Genomic DNA, 24728 nt, shown 5'->3' with positions numbered 1-24728 from the left:
GCCATTTTCTTGACAAATTTTGTACAGAACTTATTTTCTAACAATCCTTTATATTTCTATGGTGTCAGTTATTACTTCTCCTCTTTCATTTCTGATTTTGTTTATTTGGGTCCTCTCTCTTTGTTTCTTGGTGAGTCTGGCTAAAGGTTTATCAATCTTTTTTAACTTTTCAAAGAACCAGCTCTTTCTTGGTTTCATTGATCTTTCGAACTTATTTCTTTTAGTCTCTATTTCATTTATTTCCACTCTGACCTTTATTATTTATTCCCTTGTACTTGCTCTGGGTTTTTCTTTTTGTTCACTTTCTAGTTCTTTAAGTTGTATGGTTAGATAGTCTATTAGAATTTTTTTTTTGTTTCTTGAGGTAGGCCTATAGTGTTATGAACTTACCTGTCAGGACTGATTTTACTGCATTCCATAAGATTTGTGTTGTGTGTTCATTTTCATTGCTTTCCATAAAGTTTTTAATTTCTTCCTTGATCTCCTTGGTAACCCATTCAGTGCTTAATAACATGATATTTAGCCTCCATGTGTTTGAATGTTTTTGTGTGTTTTTTTTTCATCCTCATCCAAGGACATTTTGCATTTATCTTCAGATAGAGTAGGAGAGAGAGAGAGAGAAAGAGAGAGAGAGAGAGAAACATCAACGTGAGAGAGACACAATAAGTGGTTACTACCCACACGACCCCGACTGAGGCTGGGGATAAACTGCAATGGAGGTACGTTCCCTAAGCAGGAACTGAACCTGTGACTCTCTGGTCTGCGGGCTGACGCCCTAATCACTAAGCCAAACCAGCCAGAGCTTGAGTGTTTTTATTGTAATGAATTTCTAGTTTCATGCCAATGTGATCTGAGATTGATATGATTTCAATCTTCTTGAACTTGTAGAGACTTAGTTTAGTCTTTTTTTTTTTTAATCCTCACCAGAGGACACTTTTCCATTTTTTGTTCAGGTAGAGTGGGAGGGAGAGAGAGAGAAACATCGATGTGAAAGGAACACATCGAGTGGCTGCCACCCGCACAACCGACCAGGGCCGGGGACAAACTGCAACCGAGGTACACGCCCTTAGCGGGAACCGAACCCCGGTCTCTCAGGACCACAGGCCGACACTCTAACCGCTGAGCCAAACCGGCCAGGGCAGTTTAGTCTTAATATGTGGTCTACCTTTGAGAATGTCTTATGTGTACTTGAGAAGAATATATGTTCTGCAATTTTGGGGTTTAATTCTCTGTAAATATCTATTAAATCTATCTGTTCTAGTGTGTCATTTACGCTCTCTGTTTCCTTGTAAATTTTTGTCCAGTGGATTTATTCAGTGAAGTGTTGAAGTCCCATGCTATTATTGTATTGCTGTCAATTTCTTCCTTGAAGTCTTCCAGAAGTTTTAAAAATATATTTTGTTGCTCCTACACTGAATGCATATATGCTTACCAAGGTTATATACTCCTGTTGGATTGATCCTTTTTATATTATGTAGTGGCCTTCTTTGTCTCTTGTTGTAGCCTTCATTTTGACATCTACTTGATCAGATATGAGTATTGTACTCTAGGTTTTTATTCATTTCTATTTTCTTGGAAAACTTTTTCCATCCCTTTACTTTCAACCTGCAAGGCTATCATTCAAAACAGAAGGTGAAATAAAGAGCTTCCCACAACAGCAGCAACAAAAAGGCTAAGGGAATGCATTAGCACTAAACAAGTATTGCAAGAAATGTTAAAGGGACTGCTGTAATAAGCTGAAGAAACAGAGAAACATAGGCATAATAAAAAAATGGCAATAAATTAGTACATCTCAATAATAACTTTAAATGTAAATGGAGTAGCTGAGGGCTACAACCTGAGGCTCATCAAAGTGAGCTGTTTAATTATCTAGAATCCTTAGCTGCTTCTAGGAGGCTGGAGAAGAGGTGGGGGCAGGAAGGGACTGGCCTGGAGGCTTGTTCCAGGGACACCAGCAGCTCTCGGGCCTCCAGCAGCTTAAATTTTAAAGTATCTTTTTTCCCCTTCACAATGAGGAGGGGCACTGGCCCCTGCTGTTTCCACAGCCTGCACAGGGTTTCAGGGTGATATTAATTTCCCCATTCTTCCTGGGACTCCCATAGGTCCCAGGTCTCAAGGAGAACGTTTTAGAGTGTTTAAAATACTTATTTCATCACATTTTTCTTGACTCTCTGGGAGGAGAGTGAGACTCCTTCCCCTCTTTGAACCATCAGGTCTTTCTGAGTAGAATTCTTATAATGGAACAACATGAAATCTTGCATGTGAAAAGAGATCCTATCTTATCCTATCTCAAAACAGGAACAGAAACAATACTTAAGTACATGAGTGCTCTCAAATGGGGGAGAGGAGCAGCTTCCAAATCTTATCTCACACCAACCAGCACATCAAAATGACCTTCACAAGGTCTGAGTGGCACAAAGTCCAAACAGCAGGGGCAGAGGATCTCCTGTGTTCAAAAAACAGCAAAGAGCAAACCAAATCCCTAACAGATAGGAGAGCAAGCAAGGAACATCCAAACCTAGTTACATTACAGACAGGCAGAGACTCTCAGAGAACTTGCGAATAGAACAGAACACACACACAAATGAGAACTCTTCCACCTGCCCCTCCCCCTTAGTTAAATGTTTGGGTGGCTGATACCTTGAGAGGGAAAGCAGGGATGTTCCCTAAAATAAAAACTCTCAGCAGCTGCTGAAGTTCCTGCAATCTCTGTCATGGGGTCAGTTCACTATAAGCAGTTGGGGTCCCCAGCTAAATGGGATATGCCCCCATCTTTAAACAAATTAAGCCAAATTTTACAAGACAAAAACCAAAACCACCCTAATGTACAATATTTACAAGTGTGCACAACAGAAAAATGAAAGCTTTATGGCTTCCTGTGCCCTTTTGCTTGTACAGTCAGACAGAACATAGACAGAATTTCAGACAGAATGCCCTGCATCACACAGAGCAATGTCTGGGCCTTAAGCTGATCAGGCTCAGGTTCGTAGACCAGGCAAAGACCGTGAGAGGTCATCTTCAACCAGGAGCTGATCTGGCTCATACAAGATGAGAGGCAACAGACAACAGACACCTCTCATTACAGAATTATAGAACTACAGATTTACAGAGCTACAGAGTTACAGGGTGCTTGGTTTAATTTGAGTGAGATGATCGGGATTGCTGGAGCCAAAAGCAGGACTCTAACAGAGAGTCCTCTCCTTTTAGTCCCAGGAACCCTTAGTCCCAGGCAGCCAGTGGGGTTTCTAGTACTCACCCCAGAGGTATCCTACTTGCAGTGCCAGTGGAGTCACCAAAATGTGAGACTGAACAACAAATGGGTCTGGACTGTCAGCCACTATTTGAGCCAATTAAGCAGAGACAAGCTGCTTTTAAAGTGTACAGAAACAATAAGAGGCAAGGAGGGAGAAATATGGGCTAGGGGCTACAGGGGGTGGTCGCCAGTGAGTCGCAGTCATGGGTCTAAGGTCCCGCATTCTGACAGGTAATCAGGTTGTTAATCTTTCCATGACGTCTGGCAGTCCAACAGCATTCCCGAAGTAGGCTCCTGAGGCACACACCTCCAAGCCAGGTCAGAATGGGATTTTCTCTAATCAGAACAAAGCAACCATGATGAACATTATAAAGAATGATTAACACTTTGTCCAACTATGGGTAGGGCCCCACTATGATTAGTTTTCTTACCCTTCTAATATTTTCTATTAATTCTATTATTCTTTCCTGCCCCTTTTAAATACATGAAAAATACAATGTTATTTTTCTGTGAACTCAATCAAGCATGATTTAGGCATCTGTCCCTTCATATTGGCGATCTACAATTCTGTTCACTCTCTACTAAGTACCTACCATGCACCATGCTCTCGTTTACACACTAGATTATTTTTTAGGACATCTTAGGGGTTGGCTTCAGTGATATTCTCCTCTCTGCTCAGCTACCTCTCTAGTTCTCCTATTTATGGCCTTGCTCAGTTAAGATTACTCTTTAAGTGTTACTAATGATTGACTTGTTGTTGCCATCTCAGAGGTCTGTGAGTGCTGGATAGGGCATCCATGCTTGAAATACCTACATAATTAAAAAGAATAGAATATTAACAGTAAAATGTTCCTCATTATGAAAAGTCCATATTTGGAAGCAGATCATTATCAAATTATGTCATATACACTTGGACATTCATTACTTTTGAGATAAGCCTTGACTGAGTGCTTAGAAGCAAGATAGATAAAGAAAAAGAAAAAGGAAAGGGGTAGAATAATTAGACCATATAGAACTTGTTAACTTAAAAATAAGGGGGAGCCAGCAAGCATTTATTTTAGATTAAAAAAAAAAAGAGCTATTTGGGAAAAGCACTGATTCTGAAGGAAACCTACATTTTCAGATTAGGAGACAAAGGCAAAGAGTATTTATGAGAAAGGGAAGAGAAACATTGACATCAATAGAAGGAAGGCATTTCTATTGCTATAGAAAAGCTAACATAGTGACACTAATTCTAAACAGTACTTTTAATTTTAAGTCAGGTACACAATGTTACTTTAGACCCAGTCCAAAGGTTATCTTGCCCTATTTTAGCATTCTAAAAGTTTGAGGAGTAAGACAGTTCCTCTGGTATGACAAGCTTGGCTCCCTTTTAAAGTGGCTCAATTTACATGCATATTTTTACACACGCTCTAGGATATCCCCCTAGGAAAGGGACAGCAAGAGTCACCTGTCTGTGGAGCTATGATAATAAAGGGAAGAACATATGGGAAGAAGGAATTCACAATTTATATTGGAATTTGACCTTGTTTGTTGTATTCACATTTAACAAAAATGACCATCTCTGTACGTAGGAGAAATACAGTGGCAAACTGCTTGCTTGTCAACATGCTCCATGTATGTTTGTGTTCTCAAAAAACCCAAGTTGTCAACACTGAGGCTTTAATCCAGAAACATCATTTAAATAACAGGATATTTATAACTATGAAATGTGATATTAATTTTATAACATTTTTTTTAATCCTCACTCCAGGATATGATTTTTACTTATATTTGAGAGAGAAGAGAGAGAGAGAAATCATCAATGTGAGAGAGAAACATCAATCAGTTGCTTCTCATATGCACCCTGACGAGGGATCAATTCCACAACCTTTTGGTATATGGGATGATGCTCCAACCAACTGAGCCACCCGGCCAGGAATGTGATATTGATGTTTTACATGAACTAGAAAAGGCCCAAGGAAAATAAAAGCCAAAAAATATTTTATTTTTCTTTAACACCAACCAGATTAATGTTAGCAAAATAAAATGAATCTTGTGAGTAATAAATTGTACAGTTTAAATTTATTGCCATTAAAAATGCATTGCCTCAGAAACCTGACCACTCTTGATTGATTTCCTGTATTGGTAAAAATCATTACATTATTGCTTGATCCTTCCTTTGACCATGCCTGCTTGGAAAAGGCGACATATTCACAAACAGCTACATATTTGGACTTGTTTCTTTTTTGTTTATGATTTCCTATGTCTCTGCAATTACTGTATTTACCTCTCCATTAAGAATAAATTCATAGTCAAAGAAAAGACAATACTTAATTTCCTGCATAAGAAGGTGGTGTGCTAAGTGCCAAAGATGAATGGCCCTGCATGCATGAGCTTTAGACTTGAATTTAAATCCCTGCCAATTTATTAGTTATCTTGAAAAAGTGGTATATGACCTGATAAATTAAAAAATTTAATCACAAAGGATAGTCAATTGGCAATGGAATAAGAGAGCAGCTAAAATGAAAAAGTGCCAAGAATTTCTTGGCTTATCCAGAGTGGAAAAAATGTTACACAGTATAAAAAGGTAAAAGTAATTATAGTTCTCCACTGCTAAGAAAAAATATAAATTGATGACAACATTGGCTGTAATGTCCCAAATTAATGATAAATATAATTATTAATAAAATAGAAACAAGATTTTGAGATGTGTGTTCTTTCCAATGCTCCTCAGCTACCCCAAAGCTAATGTGGATGCCTTAGTTATTACTGATAAACTTAATTTTAAAAGTTAATTAATCTCTCTTAAGAAAATATTGCTGACTTAAGTGATAATAAAAATCCCTCAATTTCCCCCAATCCACACACATACACACACACACACACGCACACACAGAGAGAACTCAGGGAAACTGTCTTTGCTTAGGTTACTTCCCCAAAACAAAGTCTAGAACAAGGATTTGTATCTCCAGAAACTTGGAAACAGACCCTGCAAAGTAGATTTGTGTTGAGGACATTTATCAAGAAGTGTGCTTTTCATGTCAACATGTATGAGGGAGTGAGAGAAGTGGATTTGGACCAATGGAGAGGTCCAATTTTGATGCAGTTGCAATGTCAGCCTCATCAAATCCCACAGTGAGCTCTCAATCTGAGATGACCTTCTAGAATTATTCAAAATTGAGGAAAAGGTTCTAGGCCTGTGTGTTGCAATATGGATGAGTCATCAGGTATTAACTAGTTTTAGTGATGCTGTTGCAGCAATCTGGCTATTACACAGGAAAGGAATAAGAAAAGATTAGCTAATCTAACACTCCAGGTCTACACCCCTCTGGTAGGTGGGGAAAGTGACTGTACAAAAGCAGTTTAGATACATGCCCAGTAAGGGATGAGTGATGTGGGAATTGCCTACCTATCTGTCACACCTGGAAGAGAGTCAGTAGCCAGAATAGGAATGGCCACTGCAAGTGCACAGAACCTGAACATTTAATCTCCTAGACAAAGGAAAGCCCTCTCTCTTTCTCTTGTGGCCTGTGCCAGTCTCCCAGCTTGTGGGGCTCCTATGCCCTACTTTGTCATGTGGTCCACAACCATGCAGACTCCATACAATGGACTGATGGACTGAATCTAGATTGATCCTGATATGGACCCAGCTGCACCATAGAATAGTCACTCTGGACTCTGGCCTTATTTCTAGCTTTGCTGAATCCACAGCTACTCCTCTTCCAGGAGTGGACTAAGGAAACCAGGATTCTGCAACCCAGAAATAAAATTCCATGCCAATAAAAACCATTTATCCTCCTGTGGGGACTTCTGAAAATTCTTATTTCATCAGGGCCTCAATAACATCTTGCCCACAAGGCTTGGAGTAATCTGGCCCCTTCATCCCTCTGGCACAATTAGGGAAGTAGTATAGCCTTGAGAAGTGCAACATCTTCAGTCAAAAGCAATTTCCAGAGAGCCATCAACAAGCAATATTTCCAATACCTGAGACATGAGTGCCTTCATCCTCATACACGTGCTAAATGAAGCACCATAGCATCCATGAAACTTGCAAGAAGGCTGAAAATGTCGGAAGGTGGTCAGAAGAAAAAAGATGGGGGTTGAAGATAGGGAAAAGGAAAATAGAGAGGAGGAAGAAGTCAACTTGAGACATTAGTTCATAATTTAGTTGGTTATTGCTGTGGGCAACTGGAGCTCCTTTGAGAATTCTCTAAAGAACTTGGCAGGAGGCACAGAAACATCCATCTGAAATGTGGCAAATGGAAGCATTTATCAAATGGTTTTAATCCCCAGTGGACAAGGATTGCTCCGTGGCTGTTAACTCCTTCACACTCCTAGATATGTGCTTGTGTCAGAATGGCTGAGCAGACTTCTAAAGGACTCCCACAAAACGGCAAAAACATTATGGCAGAAAGCAAGAGGTGAAGTACTCTTGGGTTATACCTGACGGCAACTGGTTGCCAGAGCAGAGGTCCGAGCAAAGCAGTGGGCTGAAATGATATCAGATAAAGAAGAAACCATATTAGTTTTTCCTTTTCCATTAATAACTACTTTATATAAGATCATTAGTCTTATTTGGCAAACTCATAACTGAGAATCAATATTTATTAATTTTATGTTCAGTTACATTTTGCCACATTTATTAACACAAAGGAACAATCTGTCATATTTGAGCAAGTATGATGAACATCTTTGGAACTACTGAACTACAACCTAAGAATTCTAAGTGTTTTTTTCCTTTAGATCCAAAGATATTTTATATGAAGTGTTAAGGTTTTTATACTGCTGTTTATAATGAAGAGTTTGGGAGTGTAGGGGTGGGCAAAAGTAGGTTTACAATTGTGAGTAGGTGAAACATAGTTTAGTCTATATTATTATTTATTTGTATTATTTGTCTTTTTCTTCTTATAATTATTGTTATTTATTTATTTTTATATCCTCACCTGAGGACATTTTTGCATTTATCTTCCGATACAGCAGGAGGGAGAGAGGGAGGAAGTGTGAGAGAGAAACATCAACATGAGAGAGACACATCAAGTGGTTGCCACCCACATGACCTCAATTGGGGCCAGGGACATACTGCAGCCAAGGTATGTGCTCTTAGTAGGAACTGAACCCAGGTCTCTCTTGTCCACCGCCTGATGCTCTAACTGCTGAGTCAAACTGACCAGGGCTATTATTATTTTGTATCCTTAATTATGACTTCTCTTTTAGGTAATGGTGGCTGGTAATCTAACCTACTTTTGCCCACCCCTGTATATGCTTCCTCTTATATTCAGCATCCTTAGAGAAGTATGTACATACATATATTTTCCAAGTAACTATAATTTATAGAAGTTTAGAAAGGCATATTATATTAGACATCTAATGAAATTCACCTTATTTACATTTAACTTAACACAGGCCAACATAAAATAAATCTCCTTGATGATGGCACAGATCATTAGCAACTAGACAAAGAATAGAAGCCAAGTTTTATCACTGCAGTGCAGTACTTTTTTCACCCATAAGTTTATTTCCTCCCATACTACATTCCCCCACCCAACACACACACACACACACACACACACACACACACATTTTTACTTTTAAGTGTGACTAAGTACATTACCTGGTTCCAAGACATTTTATGCAGAATACACTAATCATAATTTATGTTACATCAAATGTTATTTTAGTTGCAAGATTTTGAGCTGAGCAAAAGCTAGTCTTTCCTCCTAAAGCAAACAATTGATACCATACATTTTGTAGAAAGTAAATACAAAGCTTTGTTCAAAAACAAGAGTTTTCATCTGAAAGAAACTTTCATCTCTGAAAGACTGATGTGAGTAGGATTGGGTCAAGTAGGGAGACAGAAGCTGAGGATGTATAAGATAACACAATATAACACATGTGTGGGAGCACCCAGGGTGGAACCAGAAATATGGGTTATAGAACAGGGAGTAGAAGAAGACCAAGGTCCCTGATGAAGGTTGGGTACCAAAGCTGGAGCAGCTGGATTATTCATCACCTGCCTGTTCACTCAGTTCAACGTTCCAATTAGCTGCAACATAACTATTGTCTCCAGGAAGCAGCAGCATTCAGGACAGAGGGACAGGGCGGTAGCTAGGGCTAGAAGAAACGGGCCGACTGGCAAATGGAGCTGACAGAATAACTTACCTGTATTGCTCATAGTTCTAGATTGAAAACGCCCCTTTTTTTCTGGAGAATTTGTAACGCCAAAAATTTCATTATATACATTTGGAATTTAAATCGTTACCTTTGTGATCTAGACAATTACAAACTAAGGATTAAATCAAAATACCCTCAGAATGATAGTGTCCTGGATACTGTAGAAGAAAAAAAAATATTACCAGGTGAGTTACTATGAATTTAGTTTCCTTCAGAATTAACCTCAATTAAGTTCTGGTGGGCATACCCTCACAACCAAAATTACAGAACCCATATAGTGGAGACAACAACAGTCTGGTGAGACTCTGAGGAATACCAACATTGGAATTATCAGTTAGAGAATGTTTAACAAAAGGCAGTACAGTTGACCCTTGAACAACATGAGGATTAGGGATAATGACCCCCATGCACCCAAAAATCCATGTATAAGTCTTGACTATCTAAAACCATAAGTGCAGCCATCTGTTGATATCCATGGGAAATGGGTTCCAGGAACCCCTTTCCCATGGCTAACAAAGTCCATGGATACTCAAGGTCCTTATATAGGATGGCACAGAACAATGCATGCCGTCAGCCTTCTACATCCATGTATTCCCAATTTTGGACCTAAAATACTGTTTTTGATCCACAATTGGTTGAGTCTGCTAGAAAACTAAGGCATACAGAAAGATAACTGCACATTTATTGAAAAAGCTGTACATAAAAGTAGACTTATGCAGTTCAAACTTGTGTTGTTCAAGGGTCTGGGGGGTAAGGAGAAACAGCTGTAGCAAAAATAAATTAATAAAAATTGCAAAAAATAAAATAATAAAAATAAAATTAAGAAAAAATATTAGCAAAAAAGTAGATATTAAATAAGAAAAGGCAGATTTAAAAAATGATAGAATAGAAACTTTAGATATAACAATCATTAAAATTAAATACTCAATTGATACTTCAAACGGCAGATTAGATACAGTTTAGATGGAATTAGTAAACTAGAAAAATGACTTGAATGTACTTATAAATGCAGCCCACCAAGATGAGGAAAAGGATAGTATGTGAGAGAAGTTAAGAAAAATAGATAATGCCCTGGCTAGTTTGGCTCAGCAGATAGAGCATTGGCCTATAAACTGAAGGGTCACAGGTTTGATTCCCAGTTAAGGGCACATTACCTGGGTTGCAGGTTCAATCTCTGGCCCCAATTAGTGTTGTGCAGGAGGCAGCCAATTGATGTGTCTCTCTCACATCAATGCTTCTCTCTCTTTCTCTCACGTCCTCCCTCCTGCCCTCCAACTCTCTAAAAATCAACGGAAAAATATCCTCAGGTGAAGATTAAAAACAACAACCAAAAAAAAAAATAGAGAATAAAAAAGTGGTTAATAGACACACAACATTCCAGAAGGAAAGAGTAAAGAAAGTGAAGAGAATATTTAAGGTCAGAATGGCTGAGCAGTTTAAACAATTAATGGAAGACAAACGAATGCATAATCAAGAGAAACAAAATATTTTCAGTAGGATAGTATTTTTTTTCCAAAAGAAAAAGCTTCAGGTAATTATATGTAAAGAGCTGAAAAGGCAAAGACAAAGATCTTAAAAACAGATTAAGGGGGAAAACAGATTGCTACAAAGAAGTAATAGCTAGACCAATAGCCACTTAACAATGAGGACAAGGAGAAAATAAAAAGATATTGTGACAAATGAAAATGATAACAGAGTGATCCAAATTCTGTGGGACACTTCAAAAACAATTTTAAGAGACAAATTCATAGCAATACAGCGTACTTCACAAACAAAGATATCTTAAATCTAACTTTAGGAACTAGAAAGAAAAAAAAAGCCCAAAGTAAATAGAAGAAAGAAAATAATAAATATCAGGGCATAAATAAATGACCTAGAGAATTAAAAAAAAACAAAAACAAACAAACAAAAAAACAAAACAGTAGAAAAAATCAATGAAACCGTGACCTGGTTATTTGAAAATATAAAAACAATTAATAAACCATTAGGCAAATTCATCAAGAAAAAAAGGGAGAAGGCCCAAATAAATAAAAATTGAAATGAAAGAATTGGTGAAAACTGACACCAAAGAAATACAAAGGATTATAAGAAAATACTACAAACAGTTATGTGCCAACAAATTGAACAACCTGGAAGAAACTGATACATTTCTAGAAACATACAATCTTCTAATACTGAATCAGGAAGAAACAAAAAATTTGAACAATTTACTAGTAACAAAATTGAATCAGTAATAAAAAACAAACAAACAAAAAACTCCCAACAAATAAAAGTCCTGGACCAGATGGATTCACAGGTAAATTCTACTGAACAGTCAAAAAAGAATAGTCTTCTCAAAAGACTAAAAAATTTAAGAAGAGAGGAGGCTCTCAAACTCTCATTTTATAAGGTCAGTATTACCCTGATATCAAAACCAGAAAAGATAGTATCAAAAAATAAATAAACAAAATGTACAGGTCAATACTCAATGAAGACAGATGCAAAATTTCTAAAAAAAATATTAGCCAACAGAATTCATCAGTATATTAAAACGATCACACACCATGATCAGGTGGGATATATTTTAGGAATGCAAAATTGGCTCAATATCTGCAAATCAAATAATATAATACACAGCCTAAACAAAATAAAAGGCAAAATCACATGATCATATCAATATATGCAGAGAAAGCATTTAACAAAATTCAACATCTGTTTATGATAAAAACTCTGAGCAAAGTAGGAATAGAAGTAACATACCTCAAACTAATAAAGGTTATGTATGACAAACCCATAGGTAACATCATACTCAACTGTAAAAAGATGAAAGCTTTTTCTTTAAGGTCAGGAGCAAGTCAAGAGTCCACTCTTACCACTTCAACATAGTATTGAAGGTCCTAGCTACAAAATATCAGACAAGAAACAAAAAGGGCATCTAAATTGAAAAAAAAAAAAAGAGAAATTTCATTATTTGCTGATGACATGATACTCTATACAGAGAAGCCTAAAAACTCCACCAGAAAACTATTAAAATTAATCAATGAACTCAATAAATTTGTAGAATACAAAGTTAATTCTCAGAAATAATTTGCATTTTATACAATAATAATAAACAGAGAAACTAAGAAAACAATCATATTTAAAATTCCTCAAAGAGAATAAAATACTAAACAAACTGATGAACAAAATATAACCAGAGACATAGAAATAGAGTACAGACTGACAAACCTCAGAAGAGGGGGTGGTGGTGGGGGGGAAATAAACCACAGAACTTATAAGCATGTATGTATAACCAATGAACACAGACAACAATGCTAGGGATAGGGAGGGTGGGAGGGATGGGGAGGAGGGTGTCAATGGGGGAAAAATGAGAAACATCTGTAATGAAAATAATTAAAAATAAAAGAATAAAATACCTAGGAACACATTCAACCAAGGAGGTAAAAGACCTATACTCAGAAAACTATAAGACATTACAGAATAAAATTAAAGAAGAGAAAACTAAATGGAAGAATATACAATGCTCATAAACTAAAAGAATTAACATCATTAAAATGCTCGTATTACCTAAAGAAATCTATAGATTCAAGGCAAAATCTGTTAAAAATATATGGTATTTTTCACAGAAAAAGAACATAAAAGCTGAAAATATAAAAAAATAAAATGATAGAATAAATTTAAAAATATTACTACTAACAGAAATATAAAGAGAAGACACAGAATGTCATATTAGAAAGAAAAAAATCCAACTCTTAATATATCTGTACAAGGCATACATCTAAAATATAACTTCACAAAAATATATTAAGTAAAAATATTTTTTAAATAAAGCTGGCCTGGCATTGCCATATTAATAAAAAACAAACTAGGCTTTTGTTCAGAAAGTATTATTGGAGATTAAAGGAATAACTGAGAATCAAATATATGGGATATTAAAACAATTCTAAGCTTGCATGAATTTATAATATTAGTAAATATTAATTTATGTTATTACCTCGAGACAAAATGAAGATAAACAGAAACTCAAAGAGAAAGTGATAAATTTAGCATGCCTCTATTACTTACTAATATTTTAAGCAAGCCAAAAACATTAATAATGATGTAGTGTTAGCAAAGAATTACATGGATTGCCTTTCTTTGTCACTAGTAGAAGTGGGGTTCATGGGGTGCTGCTGGAATAAAAATTTCTAGAGGCACCGGTGGGACAATGAGATGTGGTTAAAAGCTTTATTTGCATGAAGGTACATCTTTGAGGTTCTAAAGTCCTATTTGTCTTATTCTAAAGTATAACGAAAAGTAAAGCCAGTGTCCAAAGTTTACATTTCATGGTGGACTTAAGCCCAGTCCATTAGTCCTTTGTGTATGGTGTCCACATGGCTATGAGCCATATGGGTGAGTGCAGGAGCTTGAGAGTCCCTCAAGCCAGAAGTCAGACATGAGCATCAAGAGAGCAAGAAGGGCCAAGAGAGCCAAGAGCAAAAATTCCCTTTGTTTAAGACAAGTATCTTAAGTTTTGCACCCTTGAAGTGACCATGCCTATTTTGTCCAATGACTTGCTATCATGTGTGACTGACAGGTAAACATCTTCCCACAACATAAACTGCCTCTCTCCAGTCCCTTTCCCCATTGATCTGCAGGGAACAAACTTGGAGAATGTTAAACTGCAGTTTTCTGGCACAGGTGTATAATTGGTATGCCTATATAATCTAGTCTTCCCTTTTTTCCTTGTCTTCCCTTTTTTCCTTTCCTGTTAATCAATAACCAGGTATAAATGGTTATTACAATGGTATTAATCTCCCACTGAGGAAAAAACAAAAAACCCAAAATCTTTTATAATCTTATAAAAGAGAAATGGACAAAGGTCTTCATCTTGTAACTGCTTCCTGCTGTCAAGGGGTGTAGACTTGCCTATTCCAAAGCTTAGAAATTTTACCTGTCTGAGAGGGGAAGGGGGAAGCAAAATGGGAAAAACATCTTTATGCAGGAAAATGGGATTCTGTAATGTCCAGGTCAGTCTGGTATCCCTAGGAGGTGATGTAGGAGGATGATGTGTTGGACATCCTGGTATCCTTGTTGTATTCTAGAAATGACATATTTAACAAGACAGTTAAAAGGCACTATTTAAAAGTGAGGAGACTTATAACACCTAAAGCTTTAGTGAGAGGTAAAAACCTATGTGATAAATAAAAGGCTAACTTACAGTGTCCCTAGTTAGGTTGAAGGAGTGACTTCCCTAGAGGCAGGTGTGTTATACCAATCTGAAGCTATTTTGTCTACTTTACTTAATCTAAATTAAACTAAGGGAAATGTTCTAAGATTTGCCCCATGAAAAACTGTTAGCCTTTTCTGTCTGACCTATTTGGGCAGAAAAGGGAAAGTAGTTTCAAGTGAAGCTGATAGACCATCTATGTTTCACAGAGTCAACAATTAAATCCACACTGTTGAATCTAATTTTAGGAGATAGTGATTCAGATGGCTTCTAAGTAAGGCCTATATTGTGTGAGCAAACAATCAGTCACACAAGGATATACCAATATATATTATAAAAACAGAAGCAAACAGAACACAAAGGTTAATGCATACAGCAAGTTATAAATTAGTTGTGAAGATTTCCGAATGCAAGATTTCTGCTGGAAAGCAAGCAAGCAGTGACAGTCTGATAGACTATCTGCAGATAGAAAATCTATGGTGATATCATCAGGTACTGATGTCTTTATGGCATACACAGCCAAAGCCTTAAAAACAAAACTGTAAATAACAGCTAAGGAAATTGAAGATGTAATCAAGAATCACCCAGGAAACAAGAGACCAGGTCTAAATGGCTTCATAGGGGAGTTTTACTGAACATCAGAGAAGAACTAATACCCATTCTCCTTAAACTATTCTAAAAACTTCAAGAAGGAAGACTTCCAAACTCTTTTTATGAGGCCAGCATAATACTAATTCCAAACCCAGATAAAGACACTCAAAACAAAAAAAACAACTACAGGCCAATATCTCTGATGGACATAGATGCCAAAATCTTTTTTTGTTTTAATTATTTATTTAATTTTTGTTGCAGATGTTTCTCCTTTTTACCCCACTGGCACCCCCCTCTCCACCCCACCGCTTCCCCATTCCGAGCTTTGTTGTCCATGTCCATTGGTCATGCATACATGCATGTAAGTTCTGTGGTTTAGCTCCTCCCACCCCCCCTCTTCTTCTGAGGGATGTCAGTCTGTGCCCTACTTTCATGTTTCGGGGTCTACCGATTTCCTCAGACTGTTATGTTCATTATATTCTGTATATGAGTGATATCATGTGGTATTTGTCTTTTTCTGCGTGACTTATTTCACTTAGGATAATACTTTCCAGGTCCCTCCTTGTCGCCTCAAAGGATAAGAGATCTTTCTTTCATAGAGCTGCATAGTACTCCATTGTGTATATGAACCACTGCTTTTTTAACCATTCGTCTACTGATGGACACTTGGGCTGTTTCCAGATCTTAGCTATTGTAAATAGTGCTTCTATAAACATGGGGGTACATATACTATTTCTGATTGGTGTTTCAGGCTTCTTAGGGTATATTCCTATAAGTGGAATCACTGGGTCAAATGGAAGTTCAATTTTTAATTTTTTGAGGTAGCACCATATTGTTTTCTATAGCGGCTGCACCAGTCTGCATTCCCACCAGCAGTGTAATAGAGTCCCCTTTTCTCCACACCCTTGCCAACACTTGTTGTTTGATAATTAGTTGATGGTGGCCATTCTGACAGGTGTGAGGTGATACCTCATTGTTGTTTTAATTTGCATCTCTCTGATGATTAGTAATGCTGAGCATTTCTTCATATGTCTCTTGGCCATTTGTATGTCCTCTTGGAGAGGTGTCTATTCAGCTCCTCAGCCCATTTTTTAATTGGGTTCTTTGTCTTCCTTTTGTTGAATTGTATGAGCACTCTATATATATTGGAAATTAACCCCTTATCTGATAAATCATTGGCAGTGATGTTCTCCCATACAGTGGGTTGCCTTTCCATTTTAATGATTGTTTCTTTTGCTGTGCAGAAGCTTTTTAGTTTGATGTAGTCCCATGTAGTCCCTTTGTTTCTGTTTCTATAGGTGATGTATCAGTGAAAACTCTGCTTCGTATGATGTCCAAAATTTTGTTGCCTACATTTTCTTCTAGAATTTTTATGGATCCATGGGTCACATTTAAATCTTTTATCCATTTTGAGTTTATTTTTGTGTATGGTGTAAAATGATGGTCTAGTTTTATTTTTTTGCATATAACTGTCCAGTTTTCCCAACACCATTTATTAAAGAGGCTGTCCTTACTCCACTGTATGCTCTTGCCACCTTTGTCCAATATTAATTGAGCATATTGCCTTGGGTCCATTTCTGGGTTTTCAGTTCTGTTCCACTGGTCTATATGCCTGTTCTTGTGCCAGTACCAGGCTGTTTGGTTACAGTCGCTTTGTAGTATAACCTGGTATCTGGTATTGTAATCCCACCTACTTTGTCCTTCATTTTCAAAATTGCTGTGGCTATTCGGGGACATTTTTGGTTCCATATGAACTTTTGAAGTATTTGTTCTAGTTCTGTGAAATATGTTGTTGGTATTTTTATGGGGATTGCATTGAATCTATAGATTGCTTTGGGTAGTATGGACATTTTAATGATGTTAATTCTTCCAATCCATGAACAAGGTATGTGCTTCCACTCTTTTATATCTTCCTCTATTTCTTTTTTCAATGTCCTGTAGTTTTCTGCAAATAGTTCCTTTACTTCTTTGGTTAAGTTTATTCCTAGGTATCTTAATTTTTTTGGCGCGATGGTAAATGGAATTGTTTTCTATGTATAATATCATGTCATTTGCAAATAATGACAGTTTCACTTCCTCCTTTCCAATTTGGATCCCTTTTATTTTTTCCTCATATCTGATTGCTGTGGCTAAGACTTCCAGTACTATGTTAAATAAGAGTGGCGAAAGTGGAGATCCCTGTCTTGTTCCTGTTCTTAATGGAAATGTTTTTAGTTTCTGCTCATTGAGTATGATGTTGGCTGTAGGTCTTTCATACATGGCCTTTATTATATTGAGATATGATCCCTCTATTCCCACATTGCTGAGGGTTTTTATCAGAAATGGATGCTGGATTTTGTCCAATGCTTTTTCAGCATCTATTGATATGATCATGTGGATTTTATTCTTTATTCTGTTTATGTGGTGTATCACATTTATTGATTTGCAAATATTGTACCAGCCTTGCATCCCTGGAATGAATCCCACTTGGTCATGGTGAATAATTTTTTTGATGTATTGCTGGATCCGATTTGCTAGTATTTTTTTTCAGGATTTTGACATCTATGTTCATCAGGGATATTGGTCTGTAGTTTTCTTTCACTGTAGTGTATTTTTCTGGTTTTGGAATTAAAATTATGCTGGCCTCTTAGAATGTGTTTGGAAGTCTTCCTTCTTCTAGAATTTTTAGAAATAGTTTGTGAAGAATGGGTGTTAGTTATTTTTTGAATGTTCAGTAAAACTCCCTCGTAAAGCCATCTGGGCCTGGGCTTTTGTTTGCTGGGAGAGTCTTGCTTACATCTTCATTTCCTTAGTTGTTATTGGTCTGTTCAAGTTTTCTATCTCTTCCGGGAATATTTTTGGGAGACTGTGTGTTTCTAGAAATTTTTCCATTTCACTTAGATTGTCGAATTCGTTGCCATATAGTTGTTCATAGTAGTTGTTAAAGTTCTTTTGTATTTCTGTGGTGTCAGTTGTTACTTCTCTTTCATTTCTGATTTTGTGTATTTGGGTTCTCTCTCTTTGTTTCCTGGTGAGTCTAGCTAAGGGTCCATCAATCTTGTTTATCTTTTCGAAAAACCAAGTCTGTTTCATTGATCCTTTGAATTGATTTTTGGTCTCTATGTCATTTATTTCTGCTCTGATCTTTACTATTTCTTTCCTTCTACTTGCTTTGGGGTTTTGTTTTTGTTTGCTTTCTAATTCTTTAAGTTGTGAGGTTAGACAGTCAATTAGAAATTTTTCTTGTTTCTTGAAGTAGGCCTTTAGTGCTATAAACTTTTCTCTCAGAACAGCTTTCGCTGCATCCCATAGATTTTGTGTTGTTGCGTCTTCATTTTCATTGTATTCCAGGAAGTTTTTAATTTCTTCTTTGATCTTCTCAGTGACCCATTCATTGTTTAATAACATGCTATTTGGCCTTATGTGTTGAAATGTCTTTGCATGTTCTGTTGCAATTGATTTCTAGTTTCATGCCATTGTGATCTGAGAAGATGATTGATATGATTTCAGTCCTCTTGAACTTGTAAAGATTTAGTTTGTGTCCTAACATGTGGTCTATCTTTGAGAATGTCCCATGTGCACTTGAGAAGAATGTGTATTCTGTAGTTTTGGGGTGTAATTCTCTGTAGATATCTATTAAATCCATTTGGTCTAGTGCTTCATTTAGAGTCTCTGTTTCCTTGCTAATTTTTTGTCTAGAGGATCTATCCAGTGGTGTCAACGGGGTGTTAAACTCCCCTGCTATGATTGTATTGCTGTTGATTTTTCCTTGGAAGTCCTCCAGAAAGATTTTTAATATATTTTGGTGCTCCTATATTGGGTGCATATATGTTTATCACGGTTCTATCCTCCTGTTGGATAGATCCTTTCAATATTATGTAGTGGCCTTCTTTGTCTCTAGTTATGGCCTTCATTTTGAAATCTATTTTATCAGATATGAGTATTGCTACCCCAGCTTTTTTTTGCTTTTCATTTGTTTTGAAAATTTTTTTCCACACATTCACTTTCAACCTATGTGAGTTTTTTGTTCTGAGGTGGGTCTCTTTTAAACAACATATAGATGAGTCATGCTTTCTTATCCAGTCAGCTACTCTGTGACCTTTTATGGGAGCATTTACATTTAATGTGATTATTGATAAGTACTTATTTATTGCCATTTTTGTTTAGTGTGGTTCTATTTCTCTTCCCATTTCTCCTGCTAATTACAGCAGTCCTTTTAACATGTCTTGCAGTGCTTGTTTGGTGCTAATGTATTCCATTAGCTTTTTTTTTTTTTTTTTTTTGTCTGGGAAGCTCTTTATTTGACCTTCAATTTTGAATGATAGCCTTGTTGGGTAGAGTAGTCTTGGATTCAGATCCTTGTTTTTCATGACCTTGATTACTTCATGCCATTCCCTTCTGGCCTGTAGTGTTTCTTGTGAGAAGTCAGCTGAGAGCCTTATGGGGTTTCCTTTGTAGGTAACCTGTTGCTTATCTCTTGCTGCTTTTAGGATACTCTCTTTGTCTTTAATTTTTGACATTTTCATTACTATGTGTCTTGGTGTGGGTCTGTTTGGGTTCTTCTTACTTGGGACTCTCTGTGCTTCTTGAACTTGAATGCCTTCTTCCTTCACCAAATTAGGGAAGTTTTCTGTCACTATTTTTTTGAATATATTCTCTATCCCTTGCTCATTTTTTTCTTCTTCAGGGACTCCTATGATGCGAATATTATTACGTTTCCAGTTGTCCCACAGTTCTCTTAAGCTGTCTTCCTGTTTTTTAATCATTTTTTCCTTTGGGTTTTCTGATTGGTTGATTTTTTCTACCCTGTCTTCTAATTCACTGATTCTGTCCTCAGTTTCCTCTACTCTGCTTTTTAAACCTTCCAATGTGTTTTTTATTTCTGATATGTCATTTTTTATCTCTTCTTGACGGTTTTAATTTCCATTTGGCTTAATTTCAGCCTCTCTATGTCCTTACTCATGCTGTTGAGCTTCCTCAAGATCATGGCTCTGAATTCTAGCTCTGTTAACATGCCTAACTGCTCCACATTAATCTTATCTTCAGTGGAGGTCTCTTGCTCTTTCATTTGGCTTCTGCTTTTGTGTGTCACCATTTTGGCTATCACAGCGTTCTTTGGAGCCTGTCAAGTTTTCCCTGTGGGTGTTTGTGTTCTGCTGTTTGTGGCTCCCTCTCCTGGGTTTAGATGAGCAAGGGAGGACCCACGTTAAACACCACTGTCAAGTCTTACTTTCCTGGTTAAAGTTGCTAGGCCAGGAAAGGTACTGTTATCCTCTAGATTTTGCCTGGAGGCTAGCAGTCTAGGTTACTTGATGAGTTTTGGGTTGTCAGTTGATGGAAAAACTCAGGTGTTCAGCATAAGGGGATTTCAGTAGGGTGGGGCTAATGCTGGTTGTTAATGAGCTTCAAATGGCCCACAGGGTGGGGTTAGATCTCCGAGGGAGGTGTTTTTGCCTCTCCCCAGAGCCCTGGGGAGGAGCAAGATGGCCACCATCTTGCGTGGCAGCAACTCAGCAAAGCTCTGAGTGCCCTCCAAATCCCAAGTGTCTTGACACAGTTCCAGCCCAGTCTGCCCTCCCTCTACCGGAGCCCAAGGTGAGTGGCTGTGGCTTTTTTAGCCTCTGTCCCGGCTCTGTGCTGTGGAGCCGCTTGGGAGTGGAACCCGAGGGCGCCGCTCCCAGCTAAGGCCACTTCCGAGCTGCTGACCATCGGCTCCCAGCCTCCGTCTCGCATCTTTGGAAGTTCTCCAGGATTGAGTCAGTGTCCCTGGTTATATGGTCCTTGTAAGGTGCTTTTCCGTTGGTTTTTCCTGTTGATTTGCCTGTGTTATAGTTGTTATTCCAGTTTGGTTCTGGGAGATGGTCTGTGTAGCTTCCGTTCACTCTGCCATCATTTTTCCAGTCCTCGGTTGCAGTTTGTCCCCGGCCCTGGTTTGTCGTGTGGGTGGCAGCCACTCGATGTGTCCCTTTTGCATCGATGTTTCTCTCTCTCTAGATGCCAAAATCCTTAACAAAATATTAGCAAATAAAATCTAGCAATACATAAAAAAAAAATTATTCCTGTCTGACAGGGGAAGCAGAAAGAGGAATCCCTTGACCAAGTGGAATTCATCCCAGGGATGCCAGGCTGGTACAATATTTGCAAATCAATAAATGTGATACACCACATAAACAAAATGAAAGATAAAAAATATATGATCATATCAGTAGATGCTGAAAAAGCATTTGAGAAAATTCAGCACCCATTTCTGATGAAAATGATCAGCAATGTGGGAATAGAGGAATAGTATCTCAACATAATAAAGTCCATATATGAAAACCCTACAGCCAGCATCATACTCAATGGGCAAAAATTAAAAGCATTTAGCTTAAAAATAGGAACAAGACAGGGATTCACACTTTTGCTATTCTTATTTAAAATAGTGCTGGAAGTCTTAGCCACAACAATCAGACATGAATAAAAAAATAAAAGGGATCCAAATTGGAAAGGAGAAAGTGAAACTGTCACTATTTGTAGATGACATGATATTATACATAGAAAACCCTAAAGACTCCATCAAAAATCTACTAGACTTAAATAAATTTGGCAAAGTGGCAGGATACAAAATTAACATCAAGAAATTGATGCCATTTTTATACACCAGTGATGAACTCACAGAAAGAGAAACTAGAAAACAGTCCCATTTACTACTGCAGCAAAAAAATTAAGATACTTAGGAATAAACTTAACCAAAGAAGTAAAGAACCTATTCCTGGAAAACAACAGGTCATTGAAAAAAAGAAATAGAGAAAATATGAAAATGTGGAAGCATATTTCTTGTTCATGGATGAAAGAATTAATATCAGTAAAATGCCATACTACCCAAAGCAATCTATAAATTCAATGCAATCCCCTGAAAATTCCCACAACATATTTTACAGAACTAAAACAAATACTCCAAAAGTTCACATGTAACCAAAAAGATCCTGAATAGCCATAGTACTCTTGACAAAGGAGGACAAAGTAGGAAGGATCACAATATTTGATATCTGGTTATACTACAAAGCCATTGTAATCAAAACAGCCCAGTACTAGCACAGGAATAGGCCTATAGATCAATGGAACAGACCAACGAACCCTAAAAATAGACCCAAGACATTATGCTCAATTAATATTTGACAAAGGTGGCAAGAGCATACAATGGAGTAAAGATAGACTCTAATAAATGGTGTTGGGAAAATTGAACAACTACATGCAAAAAAAAAAAAAACTAGACCATCAGCTTACACCATACACAAGAATAAACTCAAAATGGATAAAAGGCTTAAGTGTGACTCATGAATCCATAAAAATCCTTAAAGAAAATGTAGGAAACAAAATTTTAGACATCACACAACAGAATTTTTACTGATACAACACCTAAGGCAACAGAAACAGAGGAAAAAATTAATAAGTGGGACTACATCAAACTAAAAATCTTCTGCACAGCAAAAGAAGCACACATCAAAAAGAAAAGAGAACTCACTATATGGGAGAACGTAATTGTCAATGATACATCAAATGAGGAGCTTATTTCCACTATATAGAGTGCTCATATAACTCAACAAAAGGAAGACAAAGAACCCATTAAGAAATGGGCAGAGGACCTAAAGAGACACCTATGCAAACAGGACATACAAATGGCCAAGGGACATATAAAAAATGCTCAATGTCACTAATCATCTGAAAAATGCAAACTAAAACAACTATGAGGTATCACCTCACAACTGCCAGAATGGCTTCCATCAACAAATCATCAAACAACAAGTACTGGCAAGGGTGTGGAGAAAAGTGGACTCTAGTACACTGCTGGTGGGAATGTAGACTGGTGCTGGCACTATGGAAAACAATATGTTGTTACCTCAAAAAATTAAAAATTGAGCTTCCATCTGACCCAGTGATCCCACTTCTAGGTCTATACCCTAAGAAGCCTAAAACACCAATCAGAAAGAATATATGTACCTCTGTGTTCATAGCAACATTTTTTACAATATCTGAGATCTAAAAACAGCCCAAGTGTCCATCAGTAAATGAGTCGATAAAAAAGCTGTGGTACATATACAAAATGGAATACTATATAGCTGTAAGAAAGAAGGATCTCTTATCCATCGAGAAGATGTGGAAGGACCTTGAAAATATTATCCTAAGCTAAACAAGCCATTCAGAGAAATACAAATATCACATGATCCTATTTATTTGTGTAATATAATGAGCAAAACAAACTGATGGAAAAAATAGACCCAGAGACATAGAAAGGGGTACTGTTCATACTGACAAACCTCAGAGAAGGGAGGTGGGGTGGGGAGGGATGAGATAAACCACAGAACTTATATGCATGTATGCATAACCAATGGACGTAGACAACAATGCTGGGGAGGGGAGATAGGGTCAGGAGGAGGGTGCCAACGGGGAAAAGGAGAAAAATAAGTAACAAAAATAAATTAATAAAAATAGAAAAAAAAAAAAACTAACAAAAGTTTGAAGACAGTTAATTGGATTGGAGTTTAATATCCACAACTGGACATTGTAATTTCTACTGAAACATAATTTTTCTCACTACAATTACTCTTATGTTCAAAAAGACTATATTAAGGCCTGTTTTAGTTTGGCTTCATTATTTGCATACACAACAAGAATAGCATTTGATCAAATTGATCACATAAGCTTTCTCAAATTTGTTTTGCTGAAATTTTACTTATTTACAAAAAATCTTTAGGTTGAGCTTTAGTGAGAAATCAGGCCCTAGGGTAGAGAAGCCAAAGCCACAGTTGCCTGAAACACCTGTAGATTTAGGCCATGTCCTCAAGTCCTTGAGGTCCCCTAAGACATCTTGAGGTTCTTTTCTAGCCACTTGAGAAAAATCTTTATTGATTTTAGAGAGAGAAAGGGAGAGAGAGATAGAACATTGATGAAAGAAAACATTGACCATCTCCTGCATTCCTCCCCCTGGGGATCAAGCCCACAACCTGGACATGTGCCCTGACTGGAAATCAAACCAGTGACCTCTTGTTGCATGGATCGATGCTCAACCAGTGAGCCACACCAGCCAGGCTTTTGTTACCATTTTTAAAGAAAGAAACATTTGTTCCTTCCCTGGAAAGAGTTCCATGAACTGCGTGACCAAGCAAGGTATCAGGCCATTATTTTGTAAGTGGCTTCCAATTGTCATTGGGAGTCAATCTCAATTCCTTAAAGCTTTCTGGTGACATACAGAATCCAGACATATTTCTCTTAGATATAATATTTCAGTCAAAGTCTTAGTCAATCATACCACATAGTTTGGAACTGGCCTCATTGGATTTATGCAAAGAAATGTATTGCTATGATTCATTTGTTAAGAATTCCCAAATTCTGGAGGGATCATATAAAGAGAAAAAACACTAAAAGTGAGTAGTTAGCATTTCCTAGATTGGAAAACTCATTCCATAACCTTTAGAAATATAGGCTTTTTTATTTGCAAGTACACTGACATTCTCAGAGAAATGTTTTCATGGAGACAGGTATACATCAAAACTAACTGATTTAGTAAACCACAGATAAAATGAG

Source organism: Molossus molossus, unplaced genomic scaffold, assembly GCF_014108415.1.
Source record: "Molossus molossus isolate mMolMol1 unplaced genomic scaffold, mMolMol1.p scaffold_m16_p_16, whole genome shotgun sequence".
Classification (NCBI taxonomy): domain Eukaryota; kingdom Metazoa; phylum Chordata; class Mammalia; order Chiroptera; family Molossidae; genus Molossus; species Molossus molossus.
Note: the sequence above shows the minus strand (reverse complement) of the source record.